Genomic DNA, 24,631 nt, shown 5'->3' on the forward strand with positions numbered 1-24,631 from the left:
GGAACAACTACCGATTGCTTAAGTGGTTCACGCACACTTAAAGACTAAGAGTGAGTGCAAAGGCATGCTGGGAAATTATAAGTTGGGAATAATAGGTGCTGGAAGTTTGCACAGCATTTTGAAGCCTGCACACCACATAGGCTATTAGGAGTGTGAGCATCCCAGATGAACAAATAAATAAGCTGGAGGTGCTATAATGCTCTGGCCTGGCCTTCCTTAGCTTACGTAATAGCCAAGGGTCCTATTCTCCTTCTTAACCTTTGCCTTGTAGACTTTTAGGGAACCTCACATAGCCATGAACAGCATCAAGAGGCTATTTAAGTAGCATTGGTGTGGAAACCTGCAGAGAAACATAGCAAGTGTTTTAATGCCCTGGAGGCTTTTCCATACATAAGCTGTAAACCAAGCTGATAGATCTGTAAACCAAGAGGAACCCTCAATAACTTGGTGTGCTATGACATCTGTGAACCGAAGCTCCTGGGGTGGGGGTGGGGGAGCCAACCCTCACCTGTGCTAAAGATTCCACAATGTTGACTGACTAGCAAGAACCTTTGTGATGTTGGGGGTTGGGATGTTGCAGGTCTGAGGCCAGATCTGTGACTTTAACCCCTTAATAGCCATGTATCACCTATTAAGTGATTAAGTGAACCCCTTTGGAATGTATAAACAAACCCCAAGTTTCCACTTCCCCCAAATGGTAAAAAATGTCATCAAGTAACATCTTAGACACATAAAAATCTTTGTCTGCCTTACTATACATAACCTGCCTACCTGGTATTTCCACAAATGAATTTTTCAAATACCTTGATTTATTGAGTTCTTTGTTCTATTACTATAAAAACTTTATGAAACTTCTCCGACCATGTTTGAACATGTTATTGGGGGCGACCCAAATCCATGTGCCCTATTCTGTGATCACCTAATCTTTAGCTCCATAATAAATTACCTTTCATTTCCTCTGAGATAAGAGCTATGGTTTTGTGTCAGCACACTTCAGTAATCCCAGCACTCTGAAGGCTGAGGCAGGAGGATGAGCCTGTGGTACTTACTGTAGATGGCTTTTCAAATATAAGTTTCTATCAGACAGTTTCTGTGTTTCATGAGTCACTGAGGACAGAAGTTCGGGCCTGTAACTTGCTGTTAAGACACACCTCAATACATGAACACTTTAAAATTGTCACCAATTTAGACACAATCCAACTAGCCTAGCCTTACTGGTTTATTTACTGACAAAACTGAACTTAATCTATTTTAATAAATAACAATTGTTTCTTGTTCTATGGAAGTTAATCTATGGAAGAGTTTATGTTTACCAACAATCTGGTGGGTTTGGTAGTTCTTACTCTGTTGCTGGTTATTCAGTGGCTGACTGTGGGCTGTGGCCGGGACACCCTGGAGATCCGGTTCTCTCAGGAGGACAAGTTGCTTTGAGTCTGTGAAATGCTACACCAGGCATTCACTGAACCAAGGGCGTAGCAAGTGATGACAGAATAGTCAATGTTCCCAGTGACCTGTGTCTTGTGTCGGTTTGTACAGATGCCAGGAAAATCATTTCAAGGTGATTCTCAGAAACTTGTCATAGATTGTAGATCAAAAGTGCTTACTAGCTGAGAACACCTTACAGTATGGTTTGAGTATTTCTTGGGCTAGAAATGTAAATTTCAAGTCGTTGTCAAACAGGTAAATGCATCCAACAAAGATAAATATGTCCAAAAAATATATCCAAAAGGTAAATAATCCAACAAAGTCCAAACACAAGCAACTCGAACTTCCACAGTTACCAATGACTTTTTGAATGTTTCCCAGGGGAAATTCTAAATCAAATCACAATTCTAGTAATGTATCTGGCCATTGATACGAAGGGCAAATTCTCCAGTTTTGATTGGACAGCTGCCATGGTGGGCTAGCCCACTGTGAAGGGTAACTCAACAGTCAATCATGACACCCATGACCAAACACCTCAAGTAATACTTTCTGGCATGCAGTTGTTCCCTAAGCAGTTTTGGCATCGGACCCATCAGAGCCTAGCTCTTCTACCACTTAGTGAACTGGACAATTCGGGCCAGAAAACACAGCACTCAGGAAGGCTCCATATTGGTGGGTGTTCTCTAGAGAAAAAGAAACAACAGGAGACATGTGTGTGGATGCACACTCGTGCATATGCACATACTCACACACACCAGGTAGTTCCCAACTTAGAGCTTTTTTCTCTTTACAGTGGTGTGCAAACAATGGCATTCAGTATGAATCAGAGCCCTGATTTTGAGTTCGTTTGTTTTGTTTGTTTCCTTCACTCCTGATATGCCCTTGCACCAGTGATTTTGAGTTCGTTTGTTTTGTTTGTTTCCTTCACTCCTGATATGCCCTTGCACCAGTGATTTTGAGTTCGTCTGTTTTGTTTGTTTCCTTCACTCCTGATATGCCCTTGCACCAGTGATTTTGAGTTCGTCTGTTTTGTTTGTTTCCTTCACTCCTGATATGCCCTTGCACCAGTGATTTTGAGTTCGTCTGTTTTGTTTGTTTCCTTCACTCCTGATATGCCCTTGCACCAGTGATTTTGAGTTCGTCTGTTTTGTTTTTGTTTCCTTCACTCCTGATATGCCCTTGCACCAGTGATTTTGAGTTCGTCTGTTTTGTTTGTTTCCTTCACTCCTGATACGCCCTTGCACCAGTGATTTTGAGTTCGTCTGTTTTGTTTTTTTCCTTCACTCCTGATATGCCCTTGCACCAGTGATTTTGAGTTCGTCTGTTTTGTTTGTTTCCTTCACTCCTGATATACCCTTGCACCAGTGATTTTGAGTTCGTTTGTTTTGTTTGTTTCCTTCACTCCTGATATGCCCTTGCACCAGTGATTTTGAGTTCGTTTGTTTTGTTTGTTTCCTTCACTCCTGATATGCCCTTGCACCAGTTTTTAATACTGTGGTATAGTTTTTTGGCTATGCTTGGCCCATGGGAAGTGACACTATTAGAAGGTGTGGCCTTATTAGAGGAAGTTCTGTTGGAGGAAGTGACTATCAGGATGGGCTTTGAGGTCCTATGCTCAAGCTCTACCCAGGGTGGAAGAGAGACTCTCTTCCTTGTTGCCTTCAGAAGGTAGTCTCCTCCTGGGTGCCTTTGAATCAAGATGTAGAACTCTCAGCTCCTTCTCCAGCACCATGTCTGCCTGCACACTGCCATGCTTCCCACCATAATAATAACAGACCAAACCTCTGAAACTGTAAGTCAGTCTCAATTAAATGTTTTTCTTTATAAGAGTTGTCTTGGTCATGGTGTCTCTTCCCAGCAATAAAACCCAAACTAAGGTATATGGGAAGCAACCTGTGTTTTAGTTTCTGGTTAAGCCACCTGAGGGCGGCTTGTTGTCTTCTGGTGTGTGGCTAACCTGGGGTGCTCAGGGAGAGTGTTTACAGCATACAATAGGAAATATTGAAGAATAGGTCTATCACAAGGTGAGCACCTATGCATACATATATGTGCACATGTGTATATCTTATGTTTATGTGTGAATAACAAACACAGAAAAGGAGGGGTTTTTTTGGTTTTAGGTCATTGGCTCACATGACTAAGAGGCTAACAAGACTGAATCTACATGGCAGGCACACAGAGAGAAAGATAGCAACATGTAACAAGAATTGGTAAGAGTAATACATAAAGGGGCCAATTTTGTTTTAGTAACTCAGCCCAATCTGAAATATACAATAAAAATAAATCTACCTGGACTTCCTTTCTTGTTGATATCTGTGGTTGTTTTCCAGACTAGAGATGACTGGAGGGCACACTCAGCTTTGGGGTGCTGAAAGGGAGTGCTGCAGACATCTCAGAACTCAGAATCATGAATTTTGGCTTTAATTATTGTCTTTGAGGTTGACTATGTAACCCAAATTGCCCTGTACTCACCCTGTGTGTGGTTTCCCCATCAGTGGAATGATGGCAGTGGGCACCCCACCACAGAACTGTTACAGAATCATCAAAGCCCTCTCACCTTTCTGGTGACGAGTGAGCTACATCGTCAACTTTTTTTCTATCTATCTATCTATCTATCTATCTATCTATCTATCTATCTATCTATCTATCAATCATCTATCCATGGACCAGATCTTACTATGTAGCCCAGGCTGGCCTGAAACTGACTCTGTGGACCTGGCTGGCCTTCAAACTCACAGAGATCCTCCTGTCTCTGCATCCCAAATGCTAGGATTAAAGGCAATGTGCCACTGTGCCTGACTTTTTATACTTTTGATACAGTTCTGACTAAATTACCAAGGCTGGCCTTGAACTCTCTACCTAGCCCAAGGTTGCCTTAAATCTTGTAAGCTTCCTGTTTCAGCATCTTTAGTAGCTGGAATTACACAATCGGAATACCAGGTCCAGCTTGAAAGTGCTTTGTACAGTTAATCCGACCATGTGTCGGGAGCCTCCACTTCACGCTAGACACCTTTCAGTGCTGGGACTATACCAGTAAGGGAGCAGATCTAAATCCAGCCCTCAGCTGAGCTGACATTCAGTTTATAAAGACTGACCATGCAGCAAACAATTGTCAACAAGAAAATATATAGATAGCACACAGTGATGAACGCTAGGGAAGATGAATGCTAGAAAGTGAAGCGGAAAGGTGATGCGGCTTGAGTATGTCCCCTAGTGGGATAACGCTGAGAGGTGAACCGAACCGGCTATGGGCAAATCAGATACCGAGGGCTGTGCCTCAGGACTGACTCCGTGTTTGTACCACTCTAGCGGATTTGCTTTCTGCCGTAGCAAGAAGGTCTTTGCCAGGTGCCAGCTTCTTGATATGGAACTTTCCAAGCACCAGAACCACGAGAAATCATTTTCTTTTTAGACATTATCTGGCCTGCAGTATTGATTTGCAGCAATACAAAACAATCTAAGAGGTCAGGCTTGGTGGCACACACTCAGCACTTGAGAGGCAGAGGGAGAAGGATCTCCTCAAGAAGTTCAAGGTCAGCCTGGGTACACAGTGAACTTTAGGCTAGCCAGGGCTATGCAGTGTAAACCTGTCTTTAAAAACAAACAAAACTAGGGGATGGGGAGTTGGCTCCGCGGTTGAGAGCACTGACTGCTCTTCCAGAGGACCAGGGTTCAATTCCTAGCACCCACAGGGCAGCTCAAAAACTGTTACTCTGAGATTCAACACCTTCATGCAAGCAAAGCGCCAATGCGCATAAGGTATTTTTTATTATTAAAAACAAACAACTGGAGAAAGGGAATTAATTAGAAGTATGGGCAGCGGGAGGAAGCACAGAGATCTGAGCATGTGCATACACAGGATTAGTTCACCCCAGGAAGAGCGACCGGTAAGTATGCGCATGCGCGCACTGGGACACGGCTCTTGCTGAACAGTTGGGGCGAGAAGTAAAATATCATGATCAAAGCCAATTTAAAGAAGAGTTTTGCAATTCCTCAGGGATAAATGTCCATAAAGGCAGGGAACAGGCAGAGGAACAGGAAACCGAAAGACTCTTAATTTACAATATGCTTGCAAAGAAGTATCAGTCAGAAGTTCTGAGAAGGCCATGGATGACTTCTTCAGGATTGCTTTATCTTTGATGAGATTACAAAGGTGCTGTCTCCAGGAAGCGAGAAGCTGCGAGGTCAGGTCCTGTCTGGGTAGTCACCGTGTTCTGTCTGTCTTTGATAAAAAAAAGATCTTGATACTTTCAAAGCAGACTATTGTTGAGGGAAATTGGAAAAAAAAAAAAAAAAAAGAATCTCTGTGAAGATTTAACTACTGACTCTACCAGGTGCAGTGGCTCAGACTGTGGACTCAGAGGTAAAGAGGACCCCTGAAAGTTTCAGGCCAGCCTCATTTATTTAGACAAGGTTAGGAAAACCATGACTACATAACAAGACCTGTCCCAAAGCAACACAAAACAGAATTGATGACTGAAAATGTGATTATTTGAGAATAACATAAGCCCGGTTGTCTATTTTTCTATTTTGCTTGTGTTTCAGGGGTCCCATCACAACATATGATTTTGATTTGGACATTTTAAAGAGCTGATAGAAAGAGATGAATGTAGAGAGGGGATCTGAAGAACAGTAGAGATGGCTGCCAGGCTTGAGCTTGTGTTGAGGGTGTGTATACCATGTGAGTCCCTGGATCACAGGTTTGAACCTAGCCTGCATTCGATGGTGAGATCCTTACCTCAAGACAATATGATAGTAACAAACACCCATGGGTTGAAAATGAGTCACCCAGAATGAAAATGAGTGCTTAAAATAAAAATCAGCTTTCCTGGAAGAGACAGAACATGGGCTTGGGCTACAGCTCAATTGTGGAGCCCTTATCCAGCATGTGTGAGTTCAACTCCAATCTAGATGGGGTGGGAGCGTAAAAGAGACTTCAACAAGTGATTGATATAGAGGGCACGTGTATAAAACATTTCTAGACATGTAAGCAAATAGGAAGATAGTTCAAGGTTACAGGGAAAAGCTACCAATAAAAAAATCATCCCAGACATCACAGATGTTGGGAGTAACAAGAACTTTGCAACAACCATTTAAAATACTCAAAGACTGGAAAAAAACAAAAAAACAAAAAAAACAAAAAAAAAAAACATCCATTGTCACAGCAACTAAAGATACAGGGATTTCAGTGGGACACTACCTAAAATGGAAGGTCTTTCAAAGGTCTGAAATAAGAAGTCACAACAGGGGAGGCGTTTTATAAAAGCAGAAGCAGGAAGAGCAGAGACAGACTAGGGAATCCTGCTGAGCTAGAGGAGATCTACAATGTATCTCTCTGACAACCGAGTGATGTCCTGATGTCCGGAATCACCTAGGCATTCTAACAACTCAACAGAGGTGGAGGGATATAAGCGGATCTGATTAAAGACACTCAAATAATATGGATAAATATTTCTCATTTAATAGATATAAAAGTGGCCATTGTGCCCAATGTATAAACAACAACAACAACAGAAATGTTTAGCATCAGGAAAACAAACTGACAACTACACTGAGACTTCATCCTACCCTGGGTGGAATGACTATAAACAAACCGGCAGCAACAGCATCAAAGAGAAATGTGGACCAGATGCAAAGAAAAGAGAAGTCATATGCTTATATATAATGTAATGGTATATAATGCTATGCATATCACTATATAAATACTATATATCACTACAATATAAAATATGGATATATGTATTATACATGCACTTGTAATATATTATTATATATAACTATCATTGTATAATTATATTATTTAAATATAATACTTTCGTGTGTGTGTGTGTGTGTAAGTTCTCATGGCCCTTATGAGAAACACCATAGAGAATCCTTAAAAAGCTTAATATGACAAAATCACTATTATAACAAAATGACCACTGGCCGGTGTATATCCACAGTAAACAAAACTAATGTCAGATAGACCTGTACTCCTCTTTGCTGCTCTGCTGCTCACGTTAACTAAAATGGAGACTCAAACTGAGGTGTTCATTGCTAGAGAAACAGATCTTGAAAATGTGATAACATATATTTGAAGTGTTACTCAGCCACCAAAGGATAAAATGTTGTCATTTGTCACAACTTGAATAAAATGAGTTAGTGTTATGTTAAGTGACATAAGACACGGAAAGACAACAAAACACCATGATCTTATGGGTAGAAACTTAAAACATTGATTTCATAGACATAGAGATTACAGTCTCTGGAGGCTAAGGAGGGGAGGGAAGAGGGAAGAATAAACTGGATCTGGTTACAGTGCCGAAGTACAGTTCTCTGGAGGAAATGATTTTAGTGTCAGATAGAATGGCAGAGCAAGCACACTGGGCAACAATTGAAAATATACTTTGCAAAGAACTAAAAAGAGCATCCTATGGCTCCCAGCACAAGGAACAGCCAGTGCTTGAGGAGTTTGGTGTGTACGGGTTATCCTGACGTGCTATCACATGGTGTGTAAATGAACCCAACCATCTCGCTATACCCCCTACATAGGTACAACCAAAAAACCAAAACAAAGAAGGCTGGAACTGAAAATTAAACATCCGAAACTAAAACAAGCAAAAAACAAACCTCACCACAGGACAGGTCAACAGCAGATGGAAGAAGTTTTATAGAAATTTAAAATTAATAAATATGTTAGTTTGTCCATTAAATTTAGTGTCCAGGCCAAGTCTTATTGATCACCAGGAAGATGTTGATTAAAGCAGGGATTTTTATAGCTGGTAAAATGGCCAATTTGTTGTAATGGACAATGATTAATATTGGCAAAATGAAGAAGAACTTGGACTCCTGAGGACAGCAGAGTCTCCCAAAACACAGCTACTCTCTGAAACAAACCATTCAGCCACTACCCATTATGATCCAGAAATTCCACAGACACCCCAAACAATTAAAAATATATTTCAACAAAATTCACCAGGGATCATGTGGCAGCTTTGTGCTAACCAAACACTGACTGACAAGAGCTTGAGTAAGTAAAGGCCGGCAATTGAACCATGTTTGATATTAGTCAATGATTTCAAGAGTGAGCCATGGCTCTCTGCAGTGATGCAGGTGAGCTTCCAAACTCGTGTGTTGAGGAAAAGCCATAAGCCATAAAAGAGGACCAACTCTATGAGTTGTGAGATTATGCAGAGGGTTACCATGGATAGAAGGTAAGTACCTGGCTGCTCTTGGCTCCAAGGATGTCAGGGGACTGTGAACAATCTGCATCTGACCCAGGATGTGGTGACTTAGGTGCACAATTATAAAAACACACAAAGTCTGCACCCAAGATATGGCATCTCATTATACTTCTTTATTTCATTGTTTTAAAATGTGAATTCTTTGGGTTCCCTGGAATAAAACAGTAGCATCTGTGTGAAGACACCTCTGCCACTTAGCTGAGTCTAGAGAGGTGGAGAGAGTAAAGTCCTTCAATCCTATCCTTCATGTGTTCATGAGGATTCTCATATGTGTGCTGAATTAAATTTTAACTGGAAAAGTTAATTCCATAAACTTTCTTCCATAAAGGACTAGAAATGTACTTAAATATCAGAGACCTGTAAAACCTCAGAGTGGTATCCTACAAAAGCCATGCCACAAAGGTTGTGCAAAGACTTCTTTTAATAAATGATGGTCGGATGCTTAAAAAGAGATGTATAGGTTTCCGGGGTTGTTTCACTCAAAATATACCCCACAAAATCCCCTTGTGACCTCATTCTAGAATTCTTTATTTTACGAAATCAAAGAGGCTAGAGACGCCAAGTATATTTTTATCTGTTCCTGAGTTTCATCATGTTCCTTGAGTACATATTAAATCGTATTTCTGAGCCCTTGAAATTCATTTGGGGCAGTGACTGGATATCACATTACTGTACAAATTTCTAAGTCAACGAACAAAACTATAAACAAAATCAGTGGCCCTAGAGACATATTGATAACCATCAGTTCCACGGAGTCGTTTTGACAGAAGCAGCATACCTGAAGTGATATAATTTATTACTTCCTCCCAAGCGGGACAAACTGAGGACTGAGAGGTGGAAGAAATGAACCACGCACCTGCTGCTGACAGGTCGGGTCTCGGGTTCCCAGCCCTCCCCTGGGGGCTTTGTGATCCCAGGAGTGTCCCCTAGAGTTGTTTTGTCTGTTCTAATCAGGTGTTTGGGGTTTGCTGTCTTTTGATCTTCTAAATAAGGACCCAATCTGACTAATGCCCTTGTGAACAGCTTTGGATACGCTACCTGTGGAAGGTCCCACCCAGGTCTTGATGCCACTCAGCCCAGATGCTGTTAACTGGCATTCCTGATGTTGTAAAAATCAACATATTGTAGCTACAGGGACAACCCTACTTAGAAGGGGAAATGAAACGACTTGTTTAGAAGTCCTTTGGGAAAGGTTTGTGTACACTTTTTGAAACTTTGTAACTACCAGACAAGAACTCCTCTTCCCTCATGCCCCTCTGGCCTTGGCAACCTCCTCCTCCTCCTCCTCCTCCTCCTCCTCCTCCTCCTCCTCCTCCTCCTCCTCCTCCTCCTCCTCCTCCTCCTCCTCCTCCTCCTCCCGTGGTATTGTAGATGCATCCTCATGGTGGAGCCTCCTGGTACTGTTCTCCTGTGTCTGCTTTACTTCATTAGTGAAAGTCTTCCGTGTATAGCATGCAGCTAGGGTTTCCTTTTTTGTAAGGCTGAGAAAGCACTTCCCTGTCTGTCTGTCCTGCCTTTTCCTTGTAGACAGTCAGATAATCAGGCTGCTGTGAAGAATACTGCAGAGAATGTCCCCAAGAAGCCATGTAAAATTGCGATCAAGTGTCTTAACTTTATGCAAAAAATTAAAGTTACTAGAGCAAGTGCTATCTCTAGTTTAAACATTCTGAAGAATTTGCACATATAACGTCTCAATATAATATATGCTCTTTTTTCCCTACTCTTTCACAGCTGAGATTTTATTGGTCGAGGAGCATAGTAACCAGACATTTCAATTCTTAACACAGGTACCCAGACTTTGAGGAGCCACACTGTGTTTATGTACGCAAATGAAGAGCTACCTACCTATTGATTCCCTTTGAACTTACTCTAGTGATGTTCCAGCCTCCAATTTGACAAGGTTTTGTAAGATCTCACAAAACAACCGAATGTTCATAACCCTCAAATCCACTGACTTACAATTTTATGCCACGTGCAGAACATACTCAAAATTTCCATCACTCAGAGCACATTATCACAAATGTTAGGAAAATGGATCGCCGTGACCAGGAACGCTATAGTTCTGACAGGGCAAGGATCAAGGACTGGTTTTCTTAGGAAACGGTTCAACTAGAAACAAGAGACCAGATAATAACTGAAAATATCTCAAACGCCAATCCACGACTGAGACTCCAAATTGCCGTTAGTATGCTTTATATTGTAGAACATGAAGCTAGCCCCCTCTACGGAGTGTTGCGGTGACTTCTGAAACAATCCTAGACTCTCCTGATTCAGTATCCTGCTATTTTCCGGTTGTACCAAAAAAAAAAAAAAAACAACCAGTAAATGATTTAACCTCTTTTAAAAATGTACATCTAAAAAAAATGGGATGAGGTGGGATTCCATCACCTTTTAAAAATGTTTCTTAGAGCTACTAAAAAACTCAAATTTACAAAATAGTTGATAGTGGATTGTACCAGGGAGGCCGGGACCTCCGACAGTGATGGATGCTTAGTTGGACTTGTCTTCTTTCTTTTCTTCAGAGGCTGGACTCTGGTCTTCAGGCACCGTTTTCTGCAGGCATGTGTGGTTTGCTGGTCAGCCACTTCCGCCTGTCTGCCCTTTGCTGCTCTATTCCGTTTTGTTTGCACTTTTTGGTCAGGTGATTTATCTTTTCCTGCGACCTTTTTCCGGCTTTGCATCCATCTTGGCGGGGGCAGGCTTGGCCGACAGTCTCCTGAGTTGAGCAGTGCTTGGGTGCCACCTTCGCTGCTCCATTTGCTCTAACCTTCTTCTTCTTGGGGGTTTGGGGTGGGAGACACGTGAAGCACCGAATCTGTCACCACGCGAACTGCTGCGGCCAGTCGTGAGAGCGGTGGGAGAACCCATGCATATCCTTGATGAAGTCCTGAACAGGGTAAAGAACGTAAGATAAACACTATGGGCTTTAGTTTGGGCCATCAAGATGATGAGTCTGCCACCTCATGGCTGCCTGATGGATGACCTGAATCTGATGCTCGGACTCACAGGATGGGAGGAGAGAACTGACCCTCAAATGTCTAAACTTCACAAGCACGCCACAGCACACTCGTGCACTCCCTCACCCCTGCACAATAAACGCATAAAAGGTTTTCTGTTTGATGTAAGAAACAAAAGAAAGAAAATATGTAGCCAGTCAGCTAGCTCACCAGTAAAGGTGCTTTCCACCAAGCCTAATGACCCGAGTTCCGTCCTTGAGACCCAAAGAGTGGAGAGAACCAACTCCTGTACATTGTCCTCTGACATCCAAATACACACGTGGAACACACACACACACACACACACACACAAATGTAAAAAAAAAGAAAAGAAAAGAAAAAGAGAAACAAAGAAACTATGGTCTTTAATTAATGTCGATGTATCAACATTAACTAATTAGCCCTGACAAATGTGCTACAGAAAATGTTAAGATAGTCACAATAGCACACTATTTTGGCAATTTTCTGTAAATCTAAAACTTCTCTTAAGATTTGAGGTTTACTTACAATTTCTAAATTTGAGCACAGAAGCTCTTGAATGCTACAAGCGTTAAGTACAGGATGAGTGTTTGAGGCGATACCAGTGTCAAATCCCCTTGGCTGTTCATTACGAATTTGCATGTCGGATTGTGAGTGTGGTAGTGCATGTCTATAATCTTAGCTCGTGGAAGGCAGAGTGGGGGCATACTGAGGACTGGTCAGCTCGGCCTACATAGAGTATCACACTGTACCTTATAAATATGTACGATCATTATTGTCAGTTTCCAGAGTTAGCATGGGGAAGTATAGGATGATCACCTTCTAAAGGCTTTGGGTTCAGTTTCTAACATTCCAAAGGGGGGGGGGGGGGGCGTTTTACTGAATAAAGAAAAATCTTTAAAGAAGGGACAAATAACACCAAGTGTGTTTGTTAGAACACATGACTCAGATGATTTGAGCTGGATTTAACCTGAAAACCTTCTTACTGTGGTCTATGATAAGGATACCACAATCTCCATAATGCCAGAGCATCCTGCCCTGCTTTGATGTCTCCAACAATGGCCAGCATGGTAAGATATCTACAAGGAGCTAGAGTGGCACACGTATCTTGGTGGTAACCAATAGCTGTGTGTTTAGGCTTAAGGCTTATTGATTAGCAGAAGGAAAATTGTGACTAGAACTCTAGCCAAGGATCTGGTGCTCGTGAGGTTGTGTATCTTAGAAGAGAGCCTACTATCTCTCTATTAAAGTGCCACAATTTCTAGCTAAATACATCCTTTCAAGTATAGATCTCACCCTTCTTCTTATAAAGAGAAGTTTCTCTTTATAGAAAACAGAGACCATAACAGAACACCACAGTTCATTATAATGCTGAGATGTGTGGATTGTGGGGAGCCCAGCCCCAACAGATATATCTGCAATGCAACTCCTTCACCTAAGGCTCAGGGGACATCCTAGAAGAGGGATGGAAAGACTGTAAAAGCCAAAGGCTCCAAACTGTACCTCCTACAAATGACAGGGAAGCTACACTCACAACACCTCAATAATATGGCTGCCTAAATGAGACCTCAAAATGACAATAGCAATAGACATGTTAACAAGGAATGGGGAAATCTCAGGGGTTTACATTCCTAGATAAGAACAACAGGCAACCTATGACTGCAGAGAGAGGAAGAATTAGCCTCTCCTCCAGATGAACCGCCTAATTGGTTTTCCAATACAAAACCGTCAACCCTGAAATCATTTATACATAAGATTCACTAAACAGACTCAGCAGGTTTTATGTATATATGTGTGAACCTACATATACACATGCATATATACACATATATAATTGAAAATAGAGGCCATCCTTTAGGAGGATGTAGGGATTAGAGGGAGGAAACAGAAAGGGGGAAAGTGACTTAATTATATTTTAATTTATAAAAATTAAGTGGTATTATAATCAGCAGTAGGGATATATTATAAATTTATATAATCAGCAGTAGAGAGATACATAGTTTACTTGACTTTCTTATATTCTATGGCTATATATTGTTTATCAAGTGAAGTGAAACAGATTAATAGAAAAGTCACCCAATGGATATTAATGGTTTTATAGCTACTTAATTATTCTTTATTACATTTATTGCAAATGATTATCAGTAAGACTCTAAGGGAAACTTATTCCTGATCAGGGAAACCATAAATTGTTAGAACATTAATTTTCTTAATAAGACAGGTAGTTATTGCAAATGGTTTTCAGAAAAAATATTATCCCTCCAGCCAGAGAAGCCGGAAGACTAATGGCAGACTTTCACCTCTCCCTCTTCCCTCCAAATCCCATCCCTCAGTCTCATCCCTCAGTCTGTAGCAGACCATCTGCTGTGGTCTCTCCTCATTCTCTGCCCCTATTCCCAGGAAACTAAGCAGATCCTGGTGAAACACCCTGCTTTCCTCCCTCCTATGGACTCCCTCAGAACCTCCCTTTAAGTCAAGTGTCAGCTCCCAATACCTAGAAACACAACCCCATCTGGTCACACCTGGCAGGATCCTGGGATTTTCTACCAGACAACACACAGTCACACACTTTCCTAAGAACTAGAGAAGTCGACAGAACCCAAGGAACAGAACACCCACAACACAGACAAGACCAGATATCAGCACCTAGAATTAAAATCGTCCCAATCTCAGACGCCTAGATACCAGTATAAAAATACAATCAGTAACAGCCAGGGTGATCTAGCCTCACTAGAGCTCAGCAGCGCCACCACAGCACAACCTGAGAACTGCAACATAGCTGAGGCACTAGACAAAGACTTTGAAATAGCCATTCTGAATACAGTAGAGTTTCTTGAAAAGGAAGTGAATAAATCTCTTAAAGAAAACAATGAAAACAAAAACAAGCAGTGAGGAAAATGAATAAAACTGCTCAAGACCTGAAAATGAAAATAGAATCAATAAAGAAAACCCAAACTGAGAAAATGAAAAATTTAAGACCTTAGCAGGAAAACTCCAGCCTAAAGAGGCTAACCACACTCTAGAAACCACAAGGAATAAATAATCCCAGACTGGCCAATCAAAAGAGGGGAAACACACACACACACACACACACACACACACACACAGAGAGAGAGAGAGAGAGAGAGAGAGAGAGAGAAAGAGAGAGAGAGAGTTCACAACAACAGAATAACAAGAATCAACAAACACTATTCATTAATATCGCTTAATATCAATGGTCTCAGTTCTAAAACAAAAAGACACAGACTAACAGAATGGATGTAAAAACAGGATCTATCCTTCTGCGGCATCCAAGAAACACACTTTAACTTCAAGGATAGACACCACCTTGGGATTAAAAGATAGAAAAGAATATTCCAATAAAATGAACCTGAGAAGCAAGCTGGAGTAGCAGTTTTAATATCTGAAAAAATAGACTTCAAACCAAAACTAACCAGAAGAGATAGGGAAAGACATTTCATATTCATCAAAGGAAAAATCCACCAAGAGAAAATTACAATTCTTAACATCTATGACCAAACACAAGCGCACCGAAATTCAAAAAAGAAACTCTACTCCAGCTTAAATCACATATTGACCGTCACACATGGATAGTGGGAGACTTCAGAACCCCACTCTTGCCAATATACAGGTCATCCAGACAAAAACTAAGCAGAGAAATGCTCGAGCCCTCTGATACCATAAACCAAATGGACTAAATAGATATTTACAGAATATTTCATCTGAACACAAGAGCATATACCTTCTTCTCAGGACCTTATGAAACTTTCTCCAAAGCTGACCACATACTTAGACCAAAGCAAATCTCATCACCTACAAGAAAACTCAAATACACCCTGCATCTTACCTGACCACCACAGATTAAAACTGAATTTCAACATCAAAAACCAAAGAACGCTTATAATTTATGCAAACAGAACAACTTGCTGCTAAATGGAAAAAAAAATAGGCCACAACAATATTTTAAAAAGGAATTTAAAACTTTTTAGAACTGAATGAAACTAAATACACAACATACTCAAACTTATGGGACACATTGAAAACAGTTCTAAAAGGCAAGTTCATAGCACTAAGTGTCTACATTAAGAAAAAAAAAGGAAAGATCTCATACTAGTAACTTAACACCACACCAAAAACTCTAGAACAATAACAGAAAAGGAAAGAAATCGTATCCAAAAAGAGGAGATGGCAAAAAAATAATCAAACTCAGGGATGAAATCAATAAGATAGAAACAAACAAATAAAAAAATACAAAGAATCAATGAAACAAAGACTTGGTTTTTTTTTTGAGAAAATCAAATTATTACTCAAGTTAACTAAAAGTCAGTGAGAAAAATATACAAATTTTAAAAAAAGAAAAATGAAAAGTGGAATAACAATGAGGAAATAAAGAACATATTTTAAGGAATCATAGGACATATTTTAAAAACCTGCACTTTACTGAATCAGAAACTCTAAAAGAAATGGATTTTTTTTTCAATATATACCATGTACCAGAGTTAAATCAAGATCAGATAAGTGATGTGAACAGACTTATAATCCCTAGTGAAATATAGGCAGTCATTAAAAGTTTCCCAATGGAAAAAAGTGAAACAAACAAACAAACAAAGGCCAGATGGTTTTGGCACAAAATTCTACCAGGCTTTCAAAGAGTTAATGCCAATACTCCTCAAACTATTCCACAAAGTAGAAACAGAAGGGACACTGCCCAGTTCATTTTATGAGACCACAGTTACCCTGATACACAAACCACATGCAGACCCTACAGAGAAAGAGCTACAGGACACTTTCCTTTGTGAACATAGATGCAAAAATTCTCATAAAATACTTGCAAACCAAATCCAAGAACATCTAAGAGATCATCCATCATGATCAAGTAAGCTTCATCCCGGGGATGCAGGGATGGTTCAACATATGAAAATCCATCAATGTAATCCACCATATAAATGAACTGAAAGACAAAAACCACGTGATGTAGAAAGGTCCTTTGACAAAATCCAACACCTCTTCAAGATAAAAAGTCCTGGAGAAATTAGGGATACAATGGACAGACCTCAACATAATGAAGGCAGATTACATCAAGCCTATCGCCAGCATCAACTTCAATGGAGAGAAACTCAAAGCAATTCCACTGAAATCTGGAATAAGACAAGGTTGTCCATTCTCTCCGAACCCATTCAGTGTAGCACTTAAAGTCTTAGCTACAGCGTTAACACAGCTGACTGAAGGAGATCAGGGGTTCAGATTGGAAAGGAAGAATTCAAAGTATCTTTGTTTACCGGTTATATGATAGTATGTATAAGTGACCCTAACAATCCCACCAGGAAATTCCCATAGCTGACCAAGAACCTAGACTTGATAGCCCCAGGACCTAGGGTAAACAAAATGCCACTCATCTATCAAAAGGAAGCCATCAATAAAATGACTTCTAATGACATTATGCTGTACACAGACCAGTGCCTTGCTCAGCCATCGTCAGAGAAGCTTCCTCCTGCAGCAGACAGGACTAACTACAGAGACCAACAGCCAGACAACATGCACCGAGTGAGAGCCTGTGAAACCCTTCACCCTGAGTGGGATGTCTCCACCAAATCTCTCCCCTCAGGACTCTGGGAACCCTGCAGAAGAGGAGGCAGAGGGAGTGTAAAAAGCCAGAGGGGATGGAGAACACCAAGAAAGCAAGACTCTGTAAATCAACTGAGCAAAGCTCATATGAACTCACAGGTCCTGCACCAGGTCTGCCCCAGATCCTCTGCATACACACTATGGCATCCAGTTTAGTGTTTTTGTGAGATTCCTGAGTGGGTTTCAGATTCTTGTGCCTTCTCAGGTTCTTTTCCTTGTGTTTCTTTGTTTTGTCCAATTCAGACATGTTCAGTTTATCTTACTATATTGTATTTTATTTTACATTATTATTATTATTAATTATTTCTTAGAACTCTGTTTGTTGTCTGATGAGAGACAGAAAGGGAGTGGATCTCAGTGGAAGAGGAGGTGGAAGAAACTGGGAAGAGCAGAGGAAAGGGGAACTGTAATCAGGGTATATTATATAAAAGAAAAAAATCATTTTCAGATAAAGGAGAAACAAAAAGCAAATACCTAGCCAGGCATGGTGGTTCACACCTGTAATCCTAGCACTCTGGAAGCTAAGGCAGATAGATCACTGTGATCTGAGACCTTCTTGGACTGTTTGGTGAGCTCCAGCCCAGCCTGGATTGTAGAGTGAGACACTGTATCAAAAAATATATATAAGAATAATTATAGAAAAAGAGGCCATAAATTCAACAGAGGTTTTTAGAGAGAACAAGACAGTTATTTGAGGAAGGAGGGGGTATGGAAATAATGTAAATATAGTGTACTCATATATGAAGTATTCAACAAATCAAAAAAGAAAGTTTAAAAAAAGCAAAACTTCTCTACAAATAAATTTGAGTAACTTTCCCATAGAAAGAAAAATAGAAAGACAGACAGACAGATGGATGAATGGGTAGATAAAAAGGTAAAAAAGAAAGAACTCAAGAAAGAAAGGAATTAAGGAAAGAATAATTAAGTAGCTATGAAACCATTAACATTCGATGGGTGACTTTTCTATTAATCTGTTAATTTTCACCTTACTTGATAAACAATATTTAGCCATAGAATATAAGAAAGTCAAGTAAACTATGTATCTCCATACTGCTGATCTTGGTATGTATCATTTCATTTTTCTTCCTTAAGTTAACATTATTATTAAGAAAGAGAAAGAACTCAAGAAAGAAAGATGTATGGTTGGAAGAAAGGGAGGGAGGAGAGCGAGATTGTAGAACAGTGTCACCTTGTGGCTATTCCTGATATAGCATGTAAATAAGATTGCCCAGTTTTCTTAAAACATCTTATTGTGACAAGAATATGTAGCTTAAACAAAAATTAAAGAAAACAGCAATAACAATAACATTGATACTATACGTAATTGTAGTTGGGATGAGCATTCTCCCCCAGGTAAGATGGTGAGTGAGTGTGTGTGTGTGTGTGTGTGTGTGTGTGTGTGTGTGTGTGAGAGAGAGAGAGAGAGAGAGAGAGAGAGAGAGAGAGAGAGAGAGAGAGAGAGAGAGAGAGAGGTGAGTAGCTCATTTTAAAAATTGCGATGCGATCAAGTATTACAGTCTGGGTCTCCAAGTGTTTCTCTGTTAAAAGTTTGGACCCCCGGGATGCTGAGGAGACAGCTCAGGGAGAGGGCGCATGCTGTTAAAGCGCCAGGAACCTAATTTGAACCCTTAGAGTCCACATCAAATGCCAGGTGTGGCCACAGGTGCTGCGACCCCAGTGCTGTGGGGAGCGGAGACAGGAGGATTGCTGGCCACCAGTCTTACTCCAGGTTCAGTGGCAGACCTTGACTAAAGGAAGTAACATCAGAGACTGATAGAGTGGGAGCCTGGTGTCCGACTTTGGCCTCTGAGTGTGAGTGGGAATGTGTACCTGCACATACATGCACGTGCGCACGATGGACACTCGTGCGTGCACATAGAGAAGGAGAGAGAGAGAGAGAGCCCAGTGAGTGTCACTAGTGGGAGGCGGCAGTGGAAGCTTTAGAAAAGTAAGTTGGTTTTCCTCTTCACTCTCCCCTCCTCCATCTCCCTTCCCTTCCCCCTCCCTTCCCCCCTTCCTTCCTCAGTGCCATGGCTGAACAACTCCATCACATACTCTCAAAGTTTGTACGACTCCAAAGGCAATAGGCTATGTGACAATAGAGTGCACCCTCAGAAAGACTTAGTGGGAACCAGCATTTCACCTTTCCAAACTGGGTCCTCAGGGGCTGGAAGTTCAGCAGTTCAAATCCAGCCTTCTACACTGTGTGTTTAAGGCTAGCCTGGGCTACATCTGATCCATTCTGACAATAAAAATAAAAAGCTTTTCCAACCCATTCTATATTATATTTCGAAGACGTATAATTGATGAGCATTTTCTGTCTGCACTGGGTGGTTTTCAGCTTCGAGACAACCAATATCGTACATGTCTCAAAATAAAAAGTCATAAGAGGGTGGGGCATCGAGTGTAGTGGCTTCGAAGTGAGTTCCAGGCAGTCTTTTACCTTGAGCTCCTACCACTTTGGTCTCCATGGCAACTGTAATTAAAGATGAGCACCATCGTTCTGAGAGGGAGACAAGCTCAATGGGTTATTGCAGATCATGTAACAGTGGTTCAGTTTTTTCATTCATTTCATTCATTCATTCATTCTTTCATTCATTCTTCCCTGAGCATCTCAGGCCTTTCATTAAGTTTTCAAAGTGGGCTGTTTGTTCTGTTGGTGGTTGACTTTATTCTTTGTTCTGTGACAATGACATACATGTGTGCATTGATCATATTCGCCAACTCCTCCTTCTTAACCCCCAATGTTGTTCTACAGGATCTCACTTTATAATTCAGGCTGCCCTTGAACTCACTATGTAACCCGGGCTGGCCCTAAACTCAAGACCCTCCTATGTCAGCCTCCAGAGTTCTAGGTTTACAGGAATATACTACCAGATCCAGTTATCAATAACAATCAGTTTGTTAAACTGTTGGGGAATCGCTTCCAGGGTTTCGTGGGATCTGTTGATTCCAGATCAGCTTAGGAGAGTTAGCACTTCTGTGGTTCTAGGTCTCCCCACGCTCAAACATGCTGGTGCTTTCCCTGTACTTTTTCTTTCCAAACATTCTGTCTCATTTGTTCTGCCACATGCATGGGCTGGAAACACTGAAACTAAATACAAATAGAAATAGATGTACCTAACCTCAAGTATATAAGTCAAAACAAAAAGAAATGGAAGTAACTTTTGAAAACAGACTGTTAGCCAGGCAGTGGTGGCGCACACCTTTAATCCCAGCACTTGGGAGGCAGAGGTAGGCGGATTTCTGAGTTGGAGGCCAGCCTGGTCTACAGAATGAGTGCCAGGACAGCCAGGGCTACCCAGAGAAACCCTGTCTCAAACCCACCCACCCACCCACCCCCCCCCCCAAAAAAAAGAAAAAGAAAACAGACTGTTACAGCATACTCTCTGTGAGGTGTCTTCTAAGAATAAATCAACATGCAAAGAAATGTTGATTTATTTATGGAATAAGTTGTTAAGGCAGGTACCTAAGTGTGACTGTCTTTAGTACATTGCTGTAGTAATTTCAATACAAAGTAACTGCTTGATAGAATTAATGTTCAAACACTGGATGCCAGCATGGAGAGTGGGAGGAACAGGTGATTCACTAAAACCTGTTTTCTTCTCTGTCCACAGAAAGCCAGAAAGCCGCTACAAGTAGCAATTCACATGCAAACACTGGGGACCAGGAGTTTCCAAACACACACACACATTTACTTAAAGGAAACACAAGAGTATCTAGAGAATCAGTTAATTCCAAGTCTGGGGCAAGGAAAGTCCAGGGTAGTCCTGAAGTGTATCATTCACATCTTACAGAGACTGAAGCTACTATCTGTAAACACTACAAGGCTCTTCAAATCCCTAGATCTGGTGTTAGCACCTAGAGCTAATGCTACCAGATGGTTAGTCCATTATTTCCAACACCAAAATAAACCTGTTATTACATCACCCTCTCTCGTGGTGTTTCACTCCTTACCCCACAGTGTCGCCTTTAGAAGTTCATTTATACTATATCCACTGTTGGTATAATGTCTGTGTGCATGTGCGTGTGCGTGCATGTGTGTGTGTGTGTGTGTGTGTGTGTGTGTGTATCTGTGTCTGTGTGTCTGTGTGTGTATCTGTGTTTGTGTGTCTGTGTGTGCCTGTGTGTGTATCTGTGTTTATGTGTCTACGTGTATGCTTGTGTATGCTAGTGTGTGTATATGTGTATCTGTGTTGTGTTTGTGTGTGCGTACCTCTCTATCTCTTTGTGTATGTGTGTCTCTGTGTATGTATGTCTATCTCTGTGTGAGCATGTGTGTCTGTGTGTATGTGTCTGTGTATGTCTGTCTATCTCTCTGTGTGTGAGTGTGTGTCTGTGTGTGTGTGTGTCTGTATATGTCTGTCTGTCTCTCTGTGAGTGAGTGTGTCTGTGTATCTGTGTGTGTGAATGTATCTCTGTGTGTCTGTCTCTCTCTGTGTGTATGAATATTTGTATGAATGTGTGTATGTGTTTGTGTGTGTGTTTGTATGTGTGTGCCTCTCTATCTCTTTGTGTATGTGTGCCTCTGTGTATGTCTGTCTGTCTCTCTGTGTGTGAGTCTCTGTGTGTCTGTGTATCTGTGTGTATGTATCTCTGTGTGTCTATCTCTGTGTGTCTGTCTCTGTGTGTGTATGAATATTTGTATGGATGTGTGTGTGTGTGTGTGTGTGTGTGTGTTCAGCCACTGAATGCATATGTGGAGGCCAGAACTCAAGAACATCTCTCCCACTCTCAGCATTCCTTACTTACCTGGAGTTCTTTGTGTATGGTTGAGACCTTGCGGTTCCCCCCTGCCCCCATCTTTCCACCCAACTCTCTGACCCATCTACTTCAACCTATCTACTGTTGTTGTCCTGGTTCAGCTCACATTTAGGCAGTCATGTTGGTGAGTTGTAGCTTCTGACATCACTAGGCGACACAGTCTTAGATTTTTGATTGTGAGCCTAGCCTTTAATGGCTGTGCCATCTTTCCAGTCCAAGGTGACACAGTCTTACAGCAAACTCCCCAAGCCTCTGGCTCCTATAGCCTTCCCATCCCTGAGCCTTAGGTACTGGAGTTGTGTTGTGGATGGTTTTGTGTGTTTTGGTTTTCCTTGGATTTATGCTGTCAAGTTTTGACTCATTAAATCTGGTCCTCGGGCTTGTGCAGCCTGGGAGAGACCTTGTGCTTCCAGGGTGCTTGTGCTTTGTAGACTGCCTGGATGCTCTTCAAGGCGTCACCTCCTTCTTGTCTCTCCTGATGACCTCTTGTTTCCTGATGATCTCAGCTCCTTATATTGGCCAGTGTCTTGGGCCTGTTCTTCTCCCGCAAGACTTCCAAGTCTGCTTTCATTCATTCATTAAGAGAACACACAGGGTTAGACAGTGATATGGTAAAAACCAAGGAGACAAAAGCGTGACAGATGAGGGAGCAGCAGCTAGTGCAGAGTGAGAGGAGGGGACACTGGTGGGACTGAGAAAAACCAAGGGAGCCCTGAGTCAGGAGCAGGGAGGAAGAAGCCTGTCAGGGATGACTCGTTAGGTGCCACCGGGAAGTGGGAAGAGGTAGATCAATAGTCCCTATCACAGCTTATAGCGAAGCAGGCAGCTGAAGTAAAAGGTATGTTGGGCAGGTGTGGTGGAACATACTTTTAATCCCAGCCCTCATGAGATTAAGCAGAAAAGATTGAGAGTTCTAGGCTAGCCTGGGCTACACACTGTCTTTGTGAACATTGACTGTTTTTCTTCTTGCCTTCTTCAGATCTCCAGGTCTTCATTGTCTGACATGATCACACTGTACCTTCATGGATATCTCCACTGTTACTTCCTCTTTCGTCCCCAGTGATTTATTTTGTTGTCCCTGTCTTAGCTCATAATGAAAGTCTAATATGCACAACTTCATGTCATATTTATTAAAGCCATATGACACACAAGCTATGCAAATTACTTCACATAGGATTAAACATTTCCCTCTAAAGATAGACTTAGCTAACTAATTCTACAGTATTTGATGAGTGATCTATTCAATTTTAAAGTGTCCAGTATTTGTGTGTTAGTTCCTGTCTTGATTTACATATTATTGTAAGTCTGGTTCTTAAGCTGTAGTCACGTAAGGTTTGTTCTTGGTGGTGAAGTGTTGCTTCTTTGTACCAGTGGAACAAAGGGACCTAGCACACACCCAATGTGCTAAGTCATATGTATCCAAGTTCACTATGCGGTAGTATAGCTTGTCATTTTCAGTATATTTCCTAACAAGATCTGAATCACCTTACTTCTACATTGTGAAAGCCAACAAAAAATATAGAAAGTCCCTCCTATAGAGGAAAAGTATATACATTTGCATAGTTTCAAGTGGACACTTATATAATGAAAAATGTTTCAAGAATAAATAAACACTGTTAGTTATTTAAAAAAAACAAAAACAAAGCCTAACAAACAAACAAACAGAAAAAACAGCGGCTGAAAAAGATTGACAGGTAGAATAAACTAGCCAGGTGTTCCCTGAATCCCGCCTTCGCGGAGGCGAGGCTTACGATGGTGGGCGTGTCATGTCATCTCGACCCCGCCTCCCGTGGGCGTGGCGTAAGCGGGTTAGGCGCGCGGGCTGGCGCGCCCTGGCCGTTTCCTAGGATACTAAACACACACGGCGCTGGAGCTTCACAAGGGAGCGATCGAGGTAAGCTGCCCGCGGCAGCGGGTAATCCCGAGTAGGCTGCGGGACCCAGCCCGACCTGAGCTTCGAAACCGCCGGGCATGTGGCCTCGGTGCCCAGACCAGCCAGGGCTACTCTCCTCCGGGAGGCGGGACCTGGACGCCGGTACGGGCCGGTGGGCGGGAGGAGGGTCCTAAGGCGGTGCGGCGGGCCAGGGGATGAGAGGATGCGGGCAGGGGCCTGGCTCCCGGGCTAACTAAGCTCCCCAGGTTCCCGCAGGCTCCCGAGAGCTCCGAGGGCTCCCAGGGGCCCCCAGGCCTTCCCCAGAGTTTTCCAGGCTTTCTAGTGCTCTCTGGCTCTTGGCGCTGTCTTCCTTCAGCCCCTCTTCAGAGAGATCCCTAGCCTGAGCCTGGTGTCCTGGATCCCCTACACATCCTCAGGGTGCTGGGTTGCATTGAAACTACTTTTAGGGATGAAGCGCGAGATTGGATAAGGGGGCGGTGGTACGGAGAAGCAGAACCGTGTTCAGATCTTATAAAGTGGAAATGGAGGGAGGAGAAAGAGAAGGTCTATCTCCAGCCCTCCTTGGTGCATTCCAGGTTGCATGCAGGTGAAAACTGAGGCAGGGCACAGAGGGACAGCCTAGCTGTCCTCTTCAGTCCCTGGAGACCCTCCCTCCAGGGTCAGAATCCCCTGTCCCCAGCCCCCATTAGCATCTGCTCCTGAAAACTTAGTTCCGAAGGATCAGA

At 42.0% G+C, this 24,631-nt stretch overlaps 1 protein-coding gene and 1 pseudogene across 11 annotated transcripts in view; one reads left to right on the top strand and one right to left on the bottom strand.

Moving 5' to 3' along the window:
- Nucleotides 1–11,138: 11,138 nt before the first annotated feature.
- LOC117713799 (non-histone chromosomal protein HMG-14 pseudogene) lies at nucleotides 11,139–12,265 on the bottom strand (annotated as a pseudogene).
- An 11,542-nt stretch (nucleotides 12,266–23,807) lies between these two features.
- Mak (male germ cell associated kinase) overlaps nucleotides 23,808–24,631 on the top strand; it is a 51,074-nt gene continuing 50,250 nt past the window's right edge. For 6 of the 11 annotated variants that reach the window (XM_034510021.2, XM_076939142.1, XM_076939146.1 and 3 more), the window contains exon 1: nucleotides 23,893–24,047. The gene's annotated coding sequence lies outside the window, so the exon portion shown is untranslated. Of the gene's footprint in view, nucleotides 24,048–24,631 lie in introns of all 11 variants that reach the window. The other 5 variants (XM_034510020.2, XM_034510025.2, XM_034510027.2 and 2 more) reach the window with 3 other exon arrangements.

The sequence above is a fragment of the Arvicanthis niloticus genome, chromosome 8, assembly GCF_011762505.2.
Source record: "Arvicanthis niloticus isolate mArvNil1 chromosome 8, mArvNil1.pat.X, whole genome shotgun sequence".
Classification (NCBI taxonomy): domain Eukaryota; kingdom Metazoa; phylum Chordata; class Mammalia; order Rodentia; family Muridae; genus Arvicanthis; species Arvicanthis niloticus.